The sequence below is a fragment of the Zingiber officinale genome, chromosome 2B (assembly GCF_018446385.1).
Source record: "Zingiber officinale cultivar Zhangliang chromosome 2B, Zo_v1.1, whole genome shotgun sequence".
NCBI lineage: Eukaryota > Viridiplantae > Streptophyta > Magnoliopsida > Zingiberales > Zingiberaceae > Zingiber > Zingiber officinale.
The window spans coordinates 58,930,425-58,952,911 of record NC_055989.1 but is presented as its reverse complement, the minus strand read 5'-3'; the positions used below and the strand labels follow the sequence as shown (position 1 = coordinate 58,952,911).

The following is a 22,487-nucleotide window of genomic DNA, read 5'->3' as shown; positions in this document are numbered from 1 at the left end:
TTAGACTCAATTAGATTAAATTGTTGAATGATTCTAATTTAAATTTGATTCATTGAGTCAATTTATATTAATGAATTGAAATTCATTAGATTAAAATTGACTTGAACCAAAGGTTGGTTTTAACTCAACAAGGAAGAGAATTGGTCAATTTTGACTTGACCAAATGGAAGTTGAAACATCAAGTTTGACTTGATGTATTGCCACATCATGAAGGTTGACTCATCCTACATGGCATGACTAACCTTTGTTAGCTAGAGCCCTAGAGCCAATCATTTGATGATTGTATTTTGAACTTATTGTATCATATTCTATATAAATAAAGGCATTTGGATTTTGGTTATTATACTTACTTGTATTGGTGCCAAATAAACTAAGTATAATAATGTCCTTGAGTAGATGGTTCTCACCTATATCAATCGGTTAGTTGAACCGATAGTGAGATGATATAGGGAACACTACTCTTAATCATTCCTAGTCGAGTATTAACATTCAAGGACAATGTTAATGCAATAAGACTAGCATGTAGGTCAACTTGATGACTTGATCTCACAAGTCATGGATATAGAGATATCAAGTTGACACATGGGTATACATTAGAGAATGTATACTGAATGACCCGCCATGAGAAAGTATCATGGATCGTTATATGAGTGTCATATACTTTCTCATGTGGCTATTAGTATGACTACTAGTCCTTAGACCTGAAGTCACCATAGATCCATACATAAAGAGTTATGTACTTTGGTTTCGTCAAACGTCACCCGTAACTGGGTGGACTATAAAGGCGATTACTGGGTATATAACAAATTATGCAGAGGGATATGAGTGATGTAGATGGGATCTATCCCTCCTATATAACGGGAGAGACATCGGTATTCTTGATAGAGTGAGACCACGAAGTGCATGGCCATGCCCAAATGAGTCAATATGGGATATTGAGCTCATTTGATTTAGTGAGTCTACTTGAAGTTCAAGATTTAGATTGATTAGAGGATGACACGGTCTATGCCTCATATTGATCAATCTAGATGTCTAGGATAGAAGGGCACTTGTCATATATTGTGAGGAGTCACAATTAGTAGTCACAAGGTGATGTTGGATCTTAACATTCTTGTAACTTGGGTAGTAATGATGTGTTGCTTGATACCGCTCATTACTTATGCTCCTAAATGGGTTTAGGGCATTGCCAACGTTACAAGAACCTATAGGGTCACACACTAAGGACAATTAGATGGAGATTAGGTTCATATGATGAACCAAGAGTATTAGATTCATTTGATGAATCAAATTGGATTAAAAGTAATCCTAATTGGGCTAACTTGAGTTGGACTCAAGTGGATTCATGTATTCAATGAGTCTAATTTAGATTATGACTCATTAAATCAACTTAATTTAATGAATTAGATTCATTATATTAAGTTGGCTTGAATCAAATGATTAGATTAGATCAACCATGGAAGAGATTTGGTCAAGTTTGACTTGACTTGAGAGGAAGATTAAAAGTCAAGTTTGACTTGACTTTATGCCACCTCATTAGTGAGTTGGCATTGATGTGGACCAATGATGTTACTCCACATCATCATGGGTGCCACCTCATGGAAGTTACAAAGCCATTCTCTTTAATGGCTTCACATTAATTGTAATTTATGCAATTAATTTGGGGTTACACATGGAGAAGTGGCCGGCCACATTTTTGAATGAAATGGATTCATTTTTCATTCAAGTGGCATTATTACATCTTCTTCCTCTCAAGCTCTCCCTCTCCTCCTTCCTTGGCCGAACCACATAGGTGCTAGCACACCTTGGTTTTTGGTCACCTCCACCTAGTGTGTTCGTGTGGATACGTGTAGAGAGTTGTCTACATTGACAACTTCGAGATCCGGCATACCGAGGACGAGCGGGATACGCAAAAGGGCACGCAACAAGGGTAAAGATCTTCATCATGTAGATCTAGAAGTTTTGTAACTCGTACTCGTATGTTTTCGAATTTTTCTTCGCACGAGATCCGTTGGCTAGGGTGATTCGGGGTTTCCGCGACACAAAAAAGCGATTTACGCGGCCCGAAAAACCCAACAGTGGTATCAGAGCCACGTGCGAAGCTTGTACGAGTTTAATTTGATTTTTATGAAAAATTAATGTTTCTGTACATTTCTATAAATTTATGGTTTTTATAGTTTTAAGAGTAATATTTCTCGTAGAAGCGAAGCACAAGTGTTTATACACATGTAGGCTTCGACTACCGAGAAGTTTTTCCCGAAACGGCATCGTTTCGACCCAAATCTTTTTGGGTCAGCGGGATAAGGTATTCTTGGATCACTTAGGAGCAACTCGCGATGGTTAGATCCCGGGAAGGGGTACTGCCCCTAACCCCGCAAGGGGATTTGCTCCGCGATTGCGCCCGAAATCGCTAATCGGGACCGCCGGAAAAAATTTACTCATAAAGTCTGTAAAATTATGAAAATTTACAGAAAAATTACAGAAATATATAATTTTGAATTATATATTAATTTTGTGATAGTCATGGCCCAAAGACCCAATTCGATTGGACAATTGTGTTGTAATTCATAATACGGCCTGCGTGCCGTTATGTGATGTGTGTGCTTGTATTTTTTTTTTTTTTTTAATTTTCGCGACCTGCGCGTTGTGCCTTTCTCATATATTCTGGTTGTAAATTAGATTTAGACTCGAATGTAACTCGAGTTTCAAAATTGTAATGTACAAAATTGGAGCTGTGGAAGGTCCACTCGAGACGGAGTTACGAGGAAGGCGCTCAAAAGGAAGGCGCTTGAGAAGTTGACCTTAGGTTGACCATCCGATCTTCTCATTGGCTTGAGAAGATTGTAGTAGGGCCATGACTAATCACAAAACTTAGTTAATTACTTGTGTATATGATGCATGTTTAATTAAGTAATTAATTAGTGTCTAGCGATTAAGATTAGATCTAAATCGTGCACAAGATGCACCCTTACGATTAGATTAGATCTACATCGTGTAAAAGATGCACTCTATCGATTAGATTAGATCTATTTCGAGTATATGATACAACATTATTTAGATTAGATCTAAATCACGACAACTCAAAATGCCTACCATGCCGTGATACCCATCACTACCTCGATCGCATGATGTTGTCGAATCTGCCAAAGTAGAGCAACGCATACTATGTTGGTATGGTGCGAAGGGACAATCTTGGTCCCACCTATCAACGCATGGGTGAGTACAACTCAATTAGATTGAGTATTCCTAGTTAACTCGGTTGGATCGAGTATAACTATAGGCATTCTTCCAACGGTTGGAAAGTTAGGTCAAAATCACATATATATTAACTCTCGGGCGTATTAGCCAAAGCTAACTCGAGTTTTAATATAAATACGGATTTTGATTCTATAAACAAGAGTTGCATAGAGATGTAATTGGTAATTGTTACCTACTGATCATACTAAGTCTTGGGCGTATTAGCCAAAGCTAACTCAATGGTTAGTATGATGTGGATCTTGTCCCACATGAATTATAGAATTCAGTGGGAGCATCATTTAGTTAAAGGCCTAATTAAATGATTAAGAATAAGATACTTATTTCTGCATTTATTTCTGTTGTAGAATTGCCATGACGTCGAATACGAACATCTTCTCCCTGCGATCTGTCCTCGAGAAGGACAAGCTCAACGGAGCAAACTTCTTGGACTGGTACAGGAACCTGAGAATAGTTCTCACCCAAGAACGTAAACTGTACGTTCTGGAGCAGCCCATTCCTGAGGCTCCTCCTGCCACTGCCCCGCGAGCTGACCGAGATGCTTTCAAGAAGCATCAAGATGACGCATTAGATGTGTCCTGTCTAATGCTCGCGACCATGAACTCTGAGCTTCAGAAACAACATGAGTTAATGGGCGCTTACGATATGGTTGAACATCTTCGTCAACTATATCAAGGACAAGCGAGGCATGAGAGATTTGAGATCTCAAGCGCACTGTTTCAGTGCAAGATGTCAGATGGGGCTCCTGTAGGCCCATATGTACTCAAAATGATTGGGTACATAGAGAACCTACAAAGGTTGGGGTTCCCACTTGGCCAAGAGCTGGCCACTGACCTGATCTTGCAATCCTTGCCGGATAGCTACAGTCAATTCATTCTAAACTACAATATGAATGAAATTGACAAGCCACTGCCCAAACTGCTTAGCATGTTAAGAACTACTGAGTTGAACCTTAAAAAGGCTAAGCCCAACACTATTCTGATGGTTCAGAAACATAATGGCAAGGGCAAGCCCAAAGGCAAGGGAAAGTCCTAAGCCAAGGGCAAAGGCAAGGCACTGAAGCCTAAAGGAGGGGTCGCCAAGGATGCTACCTGCTTCCACTACGGTCAGACCGGGCACTGGAAGACGAACTGCAAGGTATACTTGGAGGATCTTAAGAAGAAGCAAAGTGAGACTTCCGCTTCAGGTATATATGTTATAGAAGTCAATCTATCTATTTCTACATCATGGGTATTAGATACTGGATGTGCTTCTCATATTTGTACTGATGTGCAGGCGCTGAGAAATAGCAGGGCATTGACAAAGGGCGAGGTGGACCTACGAGTAGGCAATGGAGCACGGGTTGCTGCTGTTGCTACTTTCTATCTCTGCCCTCTAGGCTTGTACTAGAGTTAGTCGATTGTTGTTATGTGTCTGCATTAACTAAGAACATTATATCAGTTTCTTGTTTGGACAAGAAAAGTTTCTCGTTTACTATAAAGAACAAATGTTGTTCCGTCTATTTAAACGATATGTTCTATTGTAGTGCACCTCTGATAAACGGACTCTATATTCTAGACCTTGAGAGCCCTATCTATAACGTAAATACCAAGAGGTTCAAGTCAAATGACATGAACCAAACCTACCTCTGGCATTGTCGCTTAGGTCATATAAATGACAAGCGCTTATCCCAGCTCCATAAGGATGGTATGCTGGACTCATTTGATTTTGAATCATATGAGGTATGCGAGTCATGCCTACGAGACAAGATGACCAAGACTCCCTTTAGTGGGCACAGCGAGAGAGCGACTGATTTGTTAGGACTCATACATAGGGATGTATATGGCCCTTTCAATGTCGCTGCTAGAGGCGGTTATAGGTACTTCATCACATTTACTGATGACTTCAGTAGATACGGTTATGTGTACTTGATGACACATAAGTCTGAATCCTTTGAAAAGTTCAAAAAATTCAAGAATAAAGTACAGAATCAGCTTGGCAAGAGTATTAAGATACTTCGATCCGATCGAGGTGGAGAATACCTTAGCCATGAGTTCAGTGACTATCTAGCTGAGTGTGGGATTCTATCCCAACTCACTTCTCTTGGAACACCACAGTGGAATGGTGTATCCGAACGAAAGAATCGTACTTTATTAGATATGGTACGATCTATGATGAGTCACTCAGATCTTCCGACATATCTATGGGGATATGCTCTAGACACGCAGCTTTCATTCTCAACCCAGTTCCATCCAAGGCCGTGATAACGACACCATATAGGATATGGACTGGGAGAGATGCCCAGGTGTCTTTCATGAGGATTTGGGGTTGTGAGGCTTACGTTAGACGTCAAGTCTCAGACAAATTAGGACCCAAATCCGACAAGTGCTACTTTATTGGATATCCCAAGGAAACTAAGGGATATTACTGTTAGGATCTCTTCGTACGGCTAGAGAGGGGGGTGTGAATAGCCGACCCCAATTCGCTCGCGTTTCTTTCTACAAACTAGGGTTAGCGCAGCGGAAACTAAATGCAGAAAGAAAACAGGAGTAGAAATCAAACCTCAACGCAAGGATGTAACGAGGTTCGGAGATGATACTCCTACTCCTCGGCGTGTCCGTAAGGTGGACGAGTCCTATCAATCCGTCGGTGGATGAGTCCCCGGAGAACCGGCTAATATCAACTCCTTGTGGGTGGAGAAACCTCGCCACAATCACTTGCAACAGCAAGCTAAGAGTACAAGAGAATAGCAAGAACAAAATACAATAGGAATGTAAACACAGTAGCTTGCCTTCTCGTCGACTGGGGTCCCGGATGAAGTAGCAACTTCACGGACAGATGCAACAAGCAACTCAGCAGCAGCTGATCCAGTCGTGGAATGAAGCTCACGCGAAGCTTCGACAAGGAGGAGCTCAACAAAGCTCAAGCACAACAGCACTTCGCAACAGGAAAGAAGAAGAAGTAGCAGTCGTGTAGCAGCAGCCCTCGACCCCTTTATACCTGCGAAGAAGACAGCGAAGAAACTAGCCGTTGCGTCGCAACGGCTAGAACCCTGATCGGTCTGCAGACCGATCAGCCTAGGCGCATGAAGCTTCTGTTTGTCACCTGATCGGTCCCCAGACCGATCAGGTGTCGCGATCGAAGCCCTGATCGGTCCACAGACCAATCAGACTTATGCCTGATCGGTCTTGCCGACCGATCAGGCCATGGGTGGATCGGTCAGCAGACCGATCCACGGCTTTCTTCTCGCGAGGTTGCGTTGCCTCCTGATCGGTCTCCAGACCGATCAGATTACAATCAGTGAGCCACTGATCTGATTCTGATCGGTCACCAGACCGATCAGGGCAAACGCAGTATCACTGGATCGGTCACCAGACCGATCCAAACTTCTCAGCCCTAGACCTAAGGCTTCCACACCAACATTCGGTCAACCTTGACCTGTTGGTACATCGTTTCTAGCATCCGGTCACTCCCTTGACCTGCTAGCACTTCCCGATAATTGTCCGGTCAATCCTTTTGACTCACTTAGATTTCTCCACACCAGATGTCCGATCACCCTTGATCCATCTGGATTTTTCCCTTGCCCGGCTTCACTCACCAGGACTTTCCACACTGCCTAACATCCCAGTTAGGACTTTCCCACTGCCTGGCTTCACTCACCAGGACTTTCCAACTGCCTAACATCCCAGTTAGGACTTTCCCCTGTGCCAAGCTCCCTGCTTGGACTTCTCCGTGCCAAGTCTCCATACTTGGACTTTTCCAGTGCCAAGTCTCCATACTTGGACTTTTCCCATTGCCAAGTCTCCATACTTGGACTTTTTCCCGAATCAGGTCAACCAAGTCAACTTTGACTTACGGTTGCACCAATAATCTCCCAAACATCTATTCTTGTCCCATATCAAGAATAGAACTCTCTCACGAGTGTCAAACATCAACATGCAACTCAACTAGGTCAACCTTGACCTAAGGTTGCACCGACAATCTTCCCAAGTCAAACATCAAAATACAACTCGAATCAAGTCACCTCGAGTCGGGTCAACCAGGTCAACCTTGACCTAAGGTTGCACCAACAATCTCCCCCTTTTTGATGTTTGACAAAACCCATAATCAAGTTAGGTTAACCTGATAACCTAACTTAGGTTTTCCAACCATCTTCCAATGTCCAATGTTCTTTCCTTGAACATTCTCTGGACATTCTCCCCTTAGGTTAACCCGATAACCTAACTTGGGTTCTCCAATAATTCTCCCCCTTTTTGACACACATCAAAAAGAATTCCAATGTTCTTCCTTGAACATTCCTTGACATTCTTCCCCTAGCTTAGGTTAACCCGATAACCTAACTTGGGTTCTCCAATAATTCTCCAATGAACACTCTCCCCTTTTTGACACACATCAAAAAGAAAAAGGAGGGTATCAAGGTCAAGAGTTTCTTCCTAATGAAAGTCTCATACCTTTCATTGAAACTCTTAATTTCCCCCTTGATACTAAACTCAACAATCAACTTAGTGATAATCTCATATCACTAATCCTCAAAAGTCTTAAGGAGTAAAAACTCCCCCTAAAAGTCAACTCCCCCTAAAGGTCAACTCCCCCTTGACCATTGCACCAACAATGTCTTTGTGAGTTCCAAACCTTTAGAAATCCAAAAACACCATTTCCATAACTGAAATTTCAGACAACAGCTGAAAAATCAGAAATTCGGCACGCCCTAATCGGTCCCCAGACCGATCAGCCCTTCACCAGATCGCACTCGTGCTACTGGAACTCACTGGATCGGTCTACAGACCGATCCACAATACTCTGGATCGGTCCGCAGACCGATCAGATCTTCCCTGGATCGGTCCCCGGACCGATCCAGCCACTGAAATCAGAACTTCTGATTTCCCCTTCCGGAAAATCAGAAACTCCTAATAAATTCAAGAAAATTCCAAAAATTACGAAACTTTGAGGATACATTCCTCATATCATACACTATCATGGAAAAATAGTTTTCTATGAAAATAACTTCCATTTTTCAATCTTGATACAAAGTTCAAAAACTTTGAAATAGTTCAAGTTTAACTCAACTTTGTATCATAATGTTCAATGATGAATGCAATCACTAGGAAAGCTTCATCAAGGTTTTTCAAATCAATTTTGAAATGATTTTAAACTCTTTAATTTAGGATCATAATCTTAGGACTATATGTACATGACTTGTACACAAGTTTTCCCTATGATCCTCCATTTCTTGAATTAAGCTCATCTAGGTACAAGAACTATGCACCTTGATCCTAACTCATGATCCTAATATCTCACACACATCTAAAGTGTATCAAACACATCCATGTCAATTTTGATGTGAGATATGGGTTTAGGTATCTTAGACTAAGGTCTCATGCATTTTCTAAACACAAATTTGATCTCAATATCAAAATGTGTTTTTTATCCTTAAATCAATTTCATTGATTATAATGCAAGAGATGATGACATGGCATATAATGATATCATAAGTAAAAACATGTGCCAATGTCATGATGTCATGGCATAAAGTTTGAAAACTTAAATAAAGCATGACATATAAACTAGCCTAAGCATTATCATGACATTTCAAATGATAATAAACCTAAACATGATGTCATGACATGTGAGGGCAAACAATCATGGAAAGATTTAGCATAAATAAATATACCTAGATTACCTATCTAAGTATCCTTAACCACTTGGCTAACTTCAAATTTAATCCTAGATTGCCCCAAAATGCCAAAATCCTAATTTTGACACTTCTTGAACTCTAGATTAATTCATGCCACTTAAAGATCAAATTTATCCTCAAAACTTGGCATGTTTCATTTTTCCTCGAGAGTTCTTTAGATTTTCCCAAATTGTGCCAATTGAGATTAAAAATGAAATTTCCAATCTTTAGGCACATTTAACTCTTCAAAGGAGTAAATGATAATTCCATTTCATTTTCAAAAGTTCTCAAAACCTTGAAAATGCTCCTTGAGTGTCAATTTCCTCAAAGTTGGATTAACTACCCTTCTAATCGGAGTTGACACTCTCTAACCCATCTATGGGGTAGAGAAGATGCTCCTAGGAACCCAATACCTATTAGAGCTCATTGGGTTCACTAAATATTCACTAGGGATAACTTCCCTCGCAACCCTCCTAATGACCCTCTTAGGCTTTAAAGCCTTGGTCATTTGGGTCTCATCAAGGTCAACTATAGGGGTGACTCCCCTTGTGACCTTGGTAATGGTCTTCCTAGCCCTAGGTTTTGTTCCATAATCGAATGGAACATTATGATAAGTGGGCTTGACCATTTGGGACTTAGGTTTGTGACCCAAACCTTTCTTGTCCTTGGACATTGGTTTTTGACCCTTAGAGCCTAGAGATGACTTCTCCAAATTCTTAAGAGCATTTTCCAAAGTATCAAGTCTTGACCTCAAGACTTGATTTTCCTTCTCTAATATCTCAAGCTTTAATTTATCATTATTCCTTGAGGTATTTCTAGGCATATGTCTAGATGATTTGGGATTTCTACCTAGGTTCTCCTTAACCTTAGATGAGTTAATCCTAGTGTTATCATTTCTAGCATTGTCCTTACCTAGACTAACATGCTTGGCACCTAAGCACATATATCGATTCCTAAGATTATCATGCTTATCATTCTTGACAATTGCAATAAAACTACTAGCATGAGTCTTATTATTATTGCAAGAATGTGCCTTAAATGTTACCTTAGGGTTTGCCTTAGCTCCCCCTATCGACGTGCTCGGTCTCTTGTCCTTGTGAGATTGCCTCCCCCTCGGACATTGACTCCGATAATGTCCCCTTCGCTTGCATTGAAAGCACACCACGTGCTCTTTTCCTTTGCGTATCGGGACTCCGGCTTTCTTGACCTTTGGTGCCGGTGGAGTCTTTCTAACCCTCTTTGGACACTTACTCTTGTAGTGCCCAAACTTCCTACACTCAAAACACATTATGTGTAATTTGCTTGAAATCACAGTGTTTGAGTTACCTAGGGTTGTGGATGTAGATGAGTTTTCTTCTTCATCCCTTCCGGAGGTAGATGCCTCTTCTTGCTCCGATCTTGAACACGAGGAACTCTCCTCCTCTTCTTCCTTGGATGTTGAGTAGCCCTCAACTCCCAATTCGCTCCCTCCATGATGTGAGCTACTTGGCTCACTAGGCTCCTCTTCATGGCTTGAAGTGGAGCTCTCCTCATGGTACTTGGCCAAGTTATCCCATAATTCCTTGGCATTGTTGTAACCTATCTTACACAAGATGTTAGTAGGCAATGAAAATTCAATTATTCTCGTTACCTCTTCGTTGATTTCGGATTTGTGAATTTGTTCTCTTGTCCACTCCTTCTTCTCAAGTGGTTTTCCTTCCTTATCCACCGGAGGAGTAAAACCTTCTTGTACACAAAACCAATTCATTATGTTAGTCATAAGAAAGTACTTCATCCTTACCTTCCAATACGCGAAGTCGCCGCATTCGTAGAAGGGTGGAATGGTGATGTCTTCTCCATAGAGATCCATTCTCTAGCTTTGCTCCCACGGGTGTTGATCCGATGAAGAGAGACCTCGCTCTGATACCACTTGTTAGGATCTCTTCGTACGGCTAGAGAGGGGGGTGTGAATAGCCGACCCCAATTCGCTCGCGTTTCTTTCTACAAACTAGGGTTAGCACAGCGGAAACTAAATGCAGAAAGAAAACAGGAGAAGAAATCAAACCTCAACGCAAGGATGTAACGAGGTTCGGAGATGATACTCCTACTCCTCGGCGTGTCCGTAAGGTGGACGAGTCCTATCAATCCGTCGGTGGATGAGTCCCCGGAGAACCGGCTAATATCAACTCCTTGTGGGTGGAGAAACCTCGCCACAATCACTTAGAACAGCAAGCTAAGATTACAAGAGAATAGCAAGAACAAAATACAACAGGAATGTAAACACAGTAGCTTGCCTTCTCGTCGACTGGGGTCCCGGATGAAGTAGCAACTTCACGGACAGATGCAACAAGCAACTCAGCAGCAGCTGATCCAGTCGTGGAATGAAGCTCACGCGAAGCTTCGACAAGGAGGAGCTCAACAAAGCTCAAGCACAACAGCACTTCGCAACAGGAAAGAAGAAGAAGTAGCAGTCGTGCAGCAGCAGCCCTCGACCCCTTTATACCTGCGAAGAAGACAGCGAAGAAACTAGTCGTTGCGTCGCAATGGCTAGAACCCTGATCGGTCTGCAGACCGATCAGCCTAGGCGCATGAAGCTTCTGTCACCGATCGGTCCCGGACCAATCGGTGTCGCGATCGAAGCCCCGATCGGTCCACGCATCGATCGAGGCTTATCTGATCGGTCTTGCCGACCGATCAGGCCATGGGTGGATCGCAGACCGATCCACGACTTTCTTCTCGCGAGGTTGCGTTGCCTCGATCGGTCTCCGCATCGATCAGATTACAACCGCGAGCCATCGATTCGATTACGATCGGTCACCAGACCGATCAGGGCAAACGCAGTATCACTGGATCGGTCACCAGACCGATCCAAACTTCTCAGCCCTAGACCTAAGGCTTCCACACCAACATTCGGTCAACCTTGACCTGTTGGTACATCGTTTATAGCATCAGGTCACTCCCTTGACCTGCTAGCACTTCCCGCTAATTGTCCGGTCAATCCTTTTGACTCACTTAGACTTCTCCACACCAGATGTCCGATCACCCTTGATCCATCTGGATTTTTCCCTTGCCCGGCTTCACTCACCAGGACTTTCCACACTGCCTAACATCCCAGTTAGGACTTTCCCACTGCCTGGCTTCACTCACCAGGACTTTCCAACTGCCTAACATCCCAGTTAGGACTTTCCCACTGCCTGGCTTCACTCACCAGGACTTTCCAACTGCCTAACATCCCAGTTAGGACTTTCCCCTGTGCCAAGCTCCCTGCTTGGACTTCTCCGTGCCAAGTCTCCATACTTGGACTTTTCCAGTGCCAAGTCTCCATACTTGGACTTTTCTCGTTGCCAAGTCTCCATACTTAGACTTTTTCCCGAATCAGGTCAATCAAGTCAACCTTGACTTATGGTTGCACCAATAATCTCCCAAACATCTATTCTTGTCCCATATCAAGAATAGAACTCTCTCACGAGTGTCAAACATCAACATGCAACTCAACTAGGTCAACCTTGACCTAAGGTTGCACCGACAATCTTCCCAAGTCAAACATCAAAATACAACTCGAGTCAAGTCACCTCGAGTCGGGTCAACCAGGTCAACCTTGACCTAAGGTTGCACCAACAATTACTTCTACATTCCCAGTCAGCACAAGGTAGTTATGGCAAAGACTGGGGTCTTTCTAGAAAGGGACTTTGTTTCTAGAAAGACTAGTGGGAGTTGAGGATGATGTTCAAGATGCGAACAATAGCACTGATACCTCGATGGAAATTGAACTGGAACCACAAAGTGTTGTGGATGATGTTGTTCCACAAGGAGTTGAGGAACAACAACCAGTTCAACTAGACATACCTCTTCGCAGATCTGATAAGGTACGTCGTCAGCCTGAGAGATACTCATTTCTCTTGTCTGACCATGATGACGTTGTGCTCATAGATGATGAGCCTACCACCTATCAGGAAGCTGTGATGAGACCAGATTCCAAGAAATGGCTAGAGGCCATGAGATCTGAGATGGAATCCATGTACACCAACCAAGTATGGACTTTGGTTGATCCACCTGAAGGGGTAAAACCCATTGGGTGCAAGTGGGTCTTTAAGAGAAAGACTGACATGGATGGACTTATCTATAAGGGTCGCTTGGTAGCTAAAGGTTTCAAGTAGATTCATGGTATTGACTATGATGAAACCTTTTCTCCAGTAGCGATGTTTAAGTCCATTCGGATCATGCTTGCTATTGCAGCTTACCACGATTACGAGATCTGGCAGATGGACGTCAAAACCGCGTTTCTGAATGGAAACCTACTCGAGGATGTGTACATGACACAACCTGAGGGTTTTGTAGATCCAAAGCATACTAGCAGAGTATGCAAGCTGCATAGGTCCATTTATGGACTAAAGCAAGCTTCTCGAAGCTGGAATCTTCAATTCGATGATGCAATCAAATAGTTTGGTTTCATCAAGAACAAAGATGAGCCTTGTGTCTACAAGAAGGTTGTAGGGGATATAATTGTCTTCCTCATATTGTATGTGGATGACATACTACTCATTGGGAAGGACATCCCTATGCTTCAGTCTGTCAAGACCTGGCTAGGGAGTTGCTTCTCAATGAAGGACTTAGGTGAGGCATCCCGCATTCTAGGGATACAGATCTATAGAGATAGATCTAAGAGATTGCTTGGCCTAAGTCAAAGTACATATATTGACAAGGTACTCCTTCAGTTTGCCATGCAGAACTCCAAGAAGGGATTTCTGCCGATGTCACATGGCGTGAGTCTTTCGAAGACTCAAGGTCCCTCTTCTAGAGAGGAGAGAGACCGCATGGATCAGATCCCTTATGCCTCAGCCATAGGATCGATCATGTACGCCATGCTATGTACTCGACCTGATGTCTCGTATACTTTGAGCATGACGAGCTGATACCAGCTGAAAGTCACTGGATAGCGGTCAAGAATATTCTTAAGTACTTAAGAAGGACTAAAGAATATTTCTTGATATATGGAGGCAATGATGAGCTAGCTGTAAAGGGTTACAGTGATGCTAGCTTCCAGACCGACCAGGATGACTATAGATCGCAGTCGGGGTTCGTATTTTGCATTAATGGTGGTGTTGTCAGCTGGAAGAGTTCGAAGCAGGATACAGTAGCTGATTCTACAACAGAAGCCGAGTACATTGCTGCATCAGAGGCAGCAAAGGAGGCAGTTTGGATCTGCAAGTTCATCACTGAACATGGGGTGGTTCCTAGCATTGCTGACCCCATTGAGCTCTATTGCGACAACAATGGAGCTATAGCACAAGCGAAGGAACCTCGCTCACACCAGCAGACCAAACACATACTACGGCCCTTCCACCTCATTCGAGAGATCATCGAGAGAGGAGATGTGAAGATTTGCAGAGTACCTACAGAGGCTAACATCGCAGATCCCTTGACCAAGGCTTTGGCACAGAAGAAGCATGATGGTCACACTAGGTCATTTGGGCTTAGAGCCTACACTGATTGGCACTAGTGCTAGTGGGAGATTGTTAGCTAGAGCCCTAGAGCCAAAAATTTGATGATTGTATTTTGGACTTATTGTATCATATTCTATATAAATAAAGGCATTTGGATTTTGGTTATTATACTTACTTGTATTGGTGCCAAATAAACTAAGTATAATAATGTCCTTGAGTAGATGGTTCTCACCTATATCAATCGGTTAATTGAACCGATAGTGAGATGATATAGGGAACACTACTCTTAATCATTCCTAGTCAAGTATTAACATTAAGGGACAATGTTAATGCAATAAGACTAGCATGTAGGTCAACTCGATGACTTGATCTCACAAGTCATGGATATAGAGATATCAAGTTGACACATGGGTATACATTAGAGAATGTATACTGAATGACCCGCCATGAGAAAGTATCATAGATCGTTATATGAGTGTCATATACTTTCTCATGTGGCTATTAGTATGACTACTAGTCCTTAGACCTGAAGTCACCATAGATCCCTACATAAGGAGTTATGTACTTTGGTTTCGTCAAACGTCACCCGTAACTGGGTGGACTATAAAGGCGATTACTGGGTATATAACAAATTATGCAGAGGGATATGAGTGATGTACATGGGATCTATCCCTCCTATATGACGGGAGAGACATCGGTATTCTTGATAGAGTGAGACCACGAAATGCATGGCCATGCCCAAATGAGTCAATATGGGATATTGAGCTCATTTGATTTAGTGAGTCTACTTGAAGTTCAAGATTTAGATTGATTAGAGGATGACACAGTCTATGCCTCATATTGATCAATCTAGATGTCTAGAATAGAAGGACACTTGTCATATATTGTGAGGAGTCACAATTAGTAGTCACAAGGTGATGTTGGATCTCAACATTCTTGTAACTTGGGTAGTAATGATGTGTTGCTAGATACCTCTCATTACTTATGCTCCTAAATGGGTTTAGGGCATTGCCAACGTTACAAGAACCTATAGGGTCACACACTAAGGACAATTAGATGGAGATTAGGTTCATATGATGAACCAAGAGGATTAGATTCATTTGATGAATCAAATTGGATTAAAAGTAATCCTAATTGGGCTAACTTGAGTTGGACTCAAGTGGATTCATGTATTCAATGAGTCTAATTTAGATTATGACTCATTAAATCAACTTAATTTAATGAATTAGATTCATTATATTAAGTTGGCTTGAATCAAATGATTAGATTAGATCAACCATGGAAGAGATTTGGTCAAGTTTGACTTGACTTGAGAGGAAGATTAAAAGTCAAGTTTGACTTGACTTTATGCCACCTCATTGGTGAGTTGGCATTGATGTGGACCAATGATGTTACTCCACATCATCATGGGTGCCACCTCATGGAAGTTACAAAGCCATTCTCTTTAATGGCTTCACATTAATTGTAATTTATGCAATTAATTTGGGGTTACACATGGAGAAGTGGCCGGCCACATTTTTGAATGAAATGGATTCATTTTTCATTCAAGTGGCATTATTACATCTTCTTCCTCTCAAGCTCTCCCTCTCCTCCTTCCTTGGCCGAACCACATAGGTGCTAGCACACCTTGGTTTTTGGTCACCTCCACCTAGTGTGTTCGTGTGGATACGTGTAGAGAGTTGTCTACATTGACAACTTCGAGATCCGGGGTACCGAGGATGAGCGGGATACGCAAAAGGGCACGCAACAAGGGTAAAGATCTTCATCATGTAGATCTAGAAGTTTTGTAACTCGTACTCGTATGTTTTCATATTTTTCTTCGCACGAGATCCGTTGGCTAGGGTGATTCGGGGTTTCCGCGACGCGAAAAAGCGGTTTTCGCGGCCCGAAAAACCCAACAACCTTTCCACATCATCTCCACCTCATCATGGTGTGCCACTTCATGGAGGTTACACATCGCATTCCATTTAATGTGGCCGGCCACATTAAATGAGGGGAGTTACAAGATGTGGCCGGCCACACTAATGTGGGTGGAGGTTTTGTTTTGTGGTATTGATGTGTGTTCATTGTTGCATCTTCTTCCTTGGGTTCTTCCTCCTCCTTTGCTACTGTTGCCGTGGGTTTCAAGCAAGGAAGAAGAAAGGTGAGTGAATCTAATCCAAGAAGAAAGGTTAGTGAAAGTCACATAGAGTTTTTAGAGGAGTGTGTTCTCTTCTTTTCCTTTCTTCATCTTCCAATCCTATCCGAGAGCGTCAAGAAGTGCTAGCACACTTGTAGTGTTCTCTTCTCCATCCTTAAGTGTTAGAGAACACATCTTGTTCGTGTGGATACTTCTAGAGGATTGTCTACGTTGACAATCTTGAGATCCGGCGTACCTTGGACTTGCGGGATTGCGAAGGGCTTCGCTTCAAAGGTATAACATTTTTCCCTTGTAGATCTAAGTGTAGATCTAGGTAAACTCGTACTCGTAGTTTTTCAAAAAAAAAAAAAATCTTTGCACGGATTCATTGGCTAGGGAGTTTCGGGGTTTCCGCGATGCGAAAAAATGATTTTTGCGGCCCGAAAAATCCAACACTAACAATCTCCCACTTATACTAAAAGACTATGCTGCCATACATCTGATTCTCATCCCCTCAACATGCCGATCAAAAGCTTTCACTGAAAGGGCCTTAGTGAAAGGATCTACCAAGATATCTGCTGATGCAATCTTGGTGATAACAACTTATCCTCGCCTTACGATGTCTCATATCAGGTGGTACTTGAGCTCAATGTGTTTACTTGTCTTATGGGCTCGTGATTCCTTTGAGTTTGCTACTGCACCGCTATTATCACAATAAATTGTGATAATTTTAGGCAAACCAGGAATCACATCTAAGTCCATCAAGAAGTTCCTGAGCCATTCAGTTTCTTTGTCTGCCTTAGAGACTACCACATACTCAGCTTCCATGGTTGAGTCTGAAATGCATTTCTGCTTAACGCTTCTCCATGCTATGGCTCCACCTCCTAAAGTAATTACATAACCTGAGGTAGACTTACTATTATCCCTATCTGATTGGAAGTCCGAATCCATGTAACCCACAGGGAGCAAATCATCCACTTGGTAAACTAGTATATAATGTCTAGTCCTTCTCAGGTACTTTAATATATGCTTTACAGTAGTCCAATGCCCCTATCCTGGATTACTTTGATATCTGCTAACCATGCCCACAGCAAAATAGATATCCGATCTCGTGCATAACATTACATACATTAGGCTTCCTATAGCAGAAGCATAAGGAACTGGCTTCATTTCCTCTTTCTCTTTTGATGTCTTAGGAGACATCTCTTTAGATAAAGATACTCCATGCCGAAAAGGTAGAAATCCTTTCTTGGAGTCTTGCATGTTAAAATGAGCTAGGATAGTATCGATATATGAAGCTTTGGATAAGCAAGATGTGTCCTCTCTCATTTCTTCTAGAACAATTTCACTCATGGGCTTATTGTAATATATGCGAAACTATTTTTAGGGTTATCACGATGGATTTTGTCGTGGGTCTACCCAGAACTCGACGAACACATGATACGATTTGGGTGATCGTGGATCGATTAACCAAATCTGCTCATTTCCTTCCGATCCGTAGGACGGACTCATTAGATCGATTGGCAGAATTGTATTGCAGGGAGATTATCAGGCTTCACGGTGTACCTCTCAGTATTATTTCAGATAGAGATCCGCGGTTTACTTCGCGATTCTGGCAGAGTTTACAGCAGGCTATGGGTACAGAGTTACGATTCAGTACCGCTTTCCACCCACAGACAGACGGTCAGTCAGAGCGTACTATACAGACAGTAGAGGACCTACTGAGATCATGTGTCATGGAATTCGGAGGTAGTTGGGAGGATCATTTACATTTAGTAGAATTTGCCTACAACAACAGTTATCATTCAGCGATATAGATGACACCTTATGAGGCGTTGTATGGCAGAGCATGTAGATCTCCCACCTTATGGGCAGAAGTTGGGGAAACACAGATTTTGGGGCCACAGAGTCTTCAGTGTGAGGCAGAGATGGTTCGTACTATCAGGCGCAGACTGTCCGAGGCTCAGGATCGACAGAAGAGTTATGCAGACCGGAGACGGAGACCTTTAGAGTTTTCTGTTGGTGATCATGTATTTCTACGGGTATCCCCTACGAAGGGAGTAAAAAGGTTTGGGTTGAAGGGTAAGTTGGCACCTCGCTACATTGGACCCTTCCAGATTCTCAAGAGGATAGGTGAGGTGGCGTATCGACTGGCGCTACCACCATCACTTACTGGGGTGCATGATGTATTCCATGTATCTATGATGAGGAGATATGTACCGCACCCTTCGCATATTCTCACTGATGTATCAGTTGCACTTCATCCGGATATATCTTATGAGGAGATTCCAGTTCGGATTATGGACCGCAAAGAGCGCCGGTTGCGGAACAAGACAATTCGACTGGTCAAGGTTGGATGGCGGCATCACTCAGACGAAGAAGCCACCTGGGAGTTGGAAGATAGGATGCGAGCTAGCTACCCACACCTATTTGCTGAAGGTGAGTAAAGTTTATTTCAGTAACTAGAATAAGTTTATCTACTACTTCTTGCTTTTGCTGGTAGTGGTAAATTTGGGGACCAAATTCTTATTAGTGGGGGAGAATATAATATATGCGAAACTATTTTTAGGGTTATTGCGGAATAACCTTTGGAAAAATTTTAGGAATTTTTAGAAATTTTTCTGGAGTTACACGGAGTCCATATGACTCGTTTTGAGGGATATATCGATAGGGTTAGATGGAGACAGGTTTGGAATACCCAGATTAAGTGGGAATCGATTAAGGTTAAACTTAGGTTTTAATTAAGCTAACCTAAGGCTGGGTTTAATTGCGCTATAAAACGCCGAAGCCCTTTCTTTTTTCCCCGACTCTCTTCTCTATTCCTCCCCTGCGCCTCGCGATCTCAGACGCCACGCGACCGAGATCGGCGATCGCTTCTTCCCTCGGTGTCGCCGGCGAGGAGCGGATCTTGGAGCATCGAAGGGAAGAAAGGTTAGTAGAACTGAAACCCTCCTTCTCCCCGATCCCTTTCCTCTTCCCTGATCTCGGCGAACAGCAGGTTTGGACCCCCGAATCCGTTGATCTTGCTTGCAGTTGGGGGAGAATCGAGCGTGCCGGGGTTGGATCAGGCCAGCATCGCTTGCGTGGAAGAGGTAACAACCATTGTCCCTTCCCGATCTCTTCTTTGTGCATCGGCAAGCACAGATCGAGCCCTAAGCTGTGATTCCGGGAGGTAGGCAGTCGGTTTGGGTCCTGGAATCGTTTCTATGATCTTCTTCTGTTTTTGATTCGGATAGGTTTTGGCTGAGAATCAAGGCTTCCGATCCCTTCTCTGTTCGTTAGCAAGAAACAGGACCGAGCCCTAATCGAAGGATTGGAGGTAAGGGGGTTGTTCCCTGCTTTGAATTTAGGTTCTGATTCTTCCTATGGTATTGATTCGGGTGGTTTCGATTCTGTGGACAGAGGTGATATGGTGATGTCGGCCACCACAGCTCGGTTGGACTGATCTCTTCATCAGATCTGTGATTACCTCTGACGATTGAAGGGTGAAGAGGTAAGGAGAGTAATTCTTAGTATTATAGTTGTAGGGATTAAATCTTCTGGTTCTTGCTGTTCTTTCTTTTGATCCGATCAGTGAAGGTGCATTGTATAGTTACTGCGTGTAGGAACTTGATACACTATTAGTTCTTGTTCCACTCTCTTGATCTAGCCTTAGTTTGCAGTAGTCCAGTGTATTCCGTGACCTATATTATTGATGGAATCAATGGGGTGGTCAACTGTTCTGTCCGATTGTGTGAGATTTGGAGTGTGATGTGTGGGCTGGGATCTCTGTGGACTGTGCTGATCCAGATTAGCTATCAGTAAGATCGGATTGCTAGGATGAATAATTGGAAGTTGTGAATATAGACTAACCTGAATCTGATATGGATTCCATGATGATTAGGTTTGCTTCTTGTTGGGTGATTAGGGGAAAATTAAGGTTCTAAAGGGGAATTTAGATTTGGGATGAGTGGAGCTAGATTGAGATTTAATTTAGCCTTACCAGAGAAAGGAATGGTTATTACAGTAGCTGTCACTTTTGAGTTGGCTATTTATTTATAGGTAATTCACCTATTTGTAGAGTACACGTATTTAGTTACATATTACATGTATTGAATATGTGATACAGGACCTTGATCTGGACGAGTTGCGTGACGTGGTGGTTCTGTTGATTGCGGGATATATCGAGGCGGGTATTTCTTCCTTTACCTCTATGTAGATTTTCTTGTACTTAGTGCATGGTTGTTATCCGATGGATTAGACTACTTTACCTTATATCATATCTGTTTGTTGACTTCCTGCTAGAGACTTATGCTTGATCTTTGAGGTGTTCCATTTAATTCATATACAGTCTCAACTCTTGATATCTACTCTATGGTGATTACACGTGTAGAGTATGTCCTGTAGGGATTGTCGGGTGGCTGGTATTATCATGCTGATTGGGTATATGATGTGGACTGTATATAGGTGGGTATGTGTAGAGGAGTCATCTGGTTGACCGTGCATTTACATGTGGTGTGTATATCCGTATTTGTTATGTACTTTTGGAGGAGTGTGTTGATTGCACGTCTGTGGTTTATACACGTGTCCGATGTGTTTTTATTGGAGGATACATGTTGATTGTATATGTGGGGTTGTCCATGTATGTCTGATATGTTCATTGGGGATTATTGGTTGATTATACATGTGTAGTTGTATACATATGTTTGGTGGGATATGTGGAGGTATCATGACGATTATACTCATGTTGGAGGTATTTATGAGGTTTGGGGGTTGTTGCATGGATGATGATTATATATATATATCATGTTCATCATTCATTGCATCTGATGACCATTGTCTCCCTTGTGGTGAGAGAGTCATCAGTTGGTTTGGTTTAGCACCGCCCACTCGGCCACTCATGGGTAGTGGTAGTTGGAGCAGTTGCTGCTAGTCCTGTCGTGCCACCCGGTCACGAGGTTTAGTGAGATCCGGCGTTGTGAGCAGTCAGGGACCCTGATGCTATGTAGTTAGATAGCTACTAGCCGACTGTCCACCTCGACCACTATATAGTGGGCTGGAGGGTAGTACAGTCGTCACAGACCCAAGCCTCTCGGCCATACAGGGGTCGTGGTGTCTGGAGAGGTGGCGGGGGTGACCATGGAGCATGCATACGCAGTTATTATTCTTGCATTTGATGCGCGGTGCATCTGCATTTGCATACATGCCTAGTAGATACTAGTTGCATGTGATTGTCGTTGTTGCACTTGATTGAGATATGGTTGTTGCATTTGGTTGCCATGCTGCATACATGTCATTTATTTTACATGTATATGCACAGGTGTCACGGGTATATCTGTTGCAGATCCAGTGAGTTTACCGATCTTTGTACCTTGCGTCGATTTCAGATTGAGTATGTATTTACCATTATGTCAGCAGTGGTTTGTGCAGTTTGTAGGTTAGTTATGATTATGTCTGGTTATTACGTCAGGTAGGTTCAGATGCATTGATTATGATAGTATGATCATGTTCTTTATTCCCTACTGAGACTGTATACTTGTGATCTCCATGTTTTATGTATAGACCATGCACTATCTTTTCTATTACCCGCTGAGTTACCTATACTCACCACCGCATGTATATATTTATGTTTTCAGGTAGATGGTTGGAGTGTCGCTCGGAGTATCCTGTCTGCCGGGTCCTACGTCACATCCGAAGATCGTGATTGTTTTCTTTTGTATATTCTTTTCTTATTTTTGGCATTGTATTTGTGTATAGCCGTGTGGCTATCTTATGGTTTTGGTGTTGTATTTGTTGTATAAGCCTAGCCGGCTAGCAGTGTGTTGATTGTGTTGTATTGGGCTTTCCGTTTTCATTTTTCCGCTGTGTTGGTTTTTAGTACAGCCGTGTGGGCTGTTTTATATATAACTGCGTGGTTGTGATTGTTTCATTCCAGCCGTGTGGGCTGTTATTATAACTGCGTGGTTGTGTATATAAATATTCCAGCCGCATGTGGCTGATGTATTTTGCTTGTAGTGATGCTTCAGATTGTCACCGGTACAGGGGAGGTTCTGCCGGATTT

At 42.6% G+C, this 22,487-nt stretch overlaps 1 long non-coding RNA gene across 1 annotated transcript; it reads left to right on the top strand.

Moving 5' to 3' along the window:
• The first annotated feature begins 19,403 nt into the window (after positions 1 to 19,403).
• On the top strand, positions 19,404 to 20,630 carry LOC122049135. The gene is made up of 4 exons (XR_006130849.1): positions 19,404 to 19,539; positions 19,684 to 19,766; positions 19,850 to 19,940; positions 20,556 to 20,630. It is a non-coding gene; the product is annotated as an uncharacterized LOC122049135 (long non-coding RNA).
• Positions 20,631 to 22,487: the final 1,857 nt, after the last annotated feature.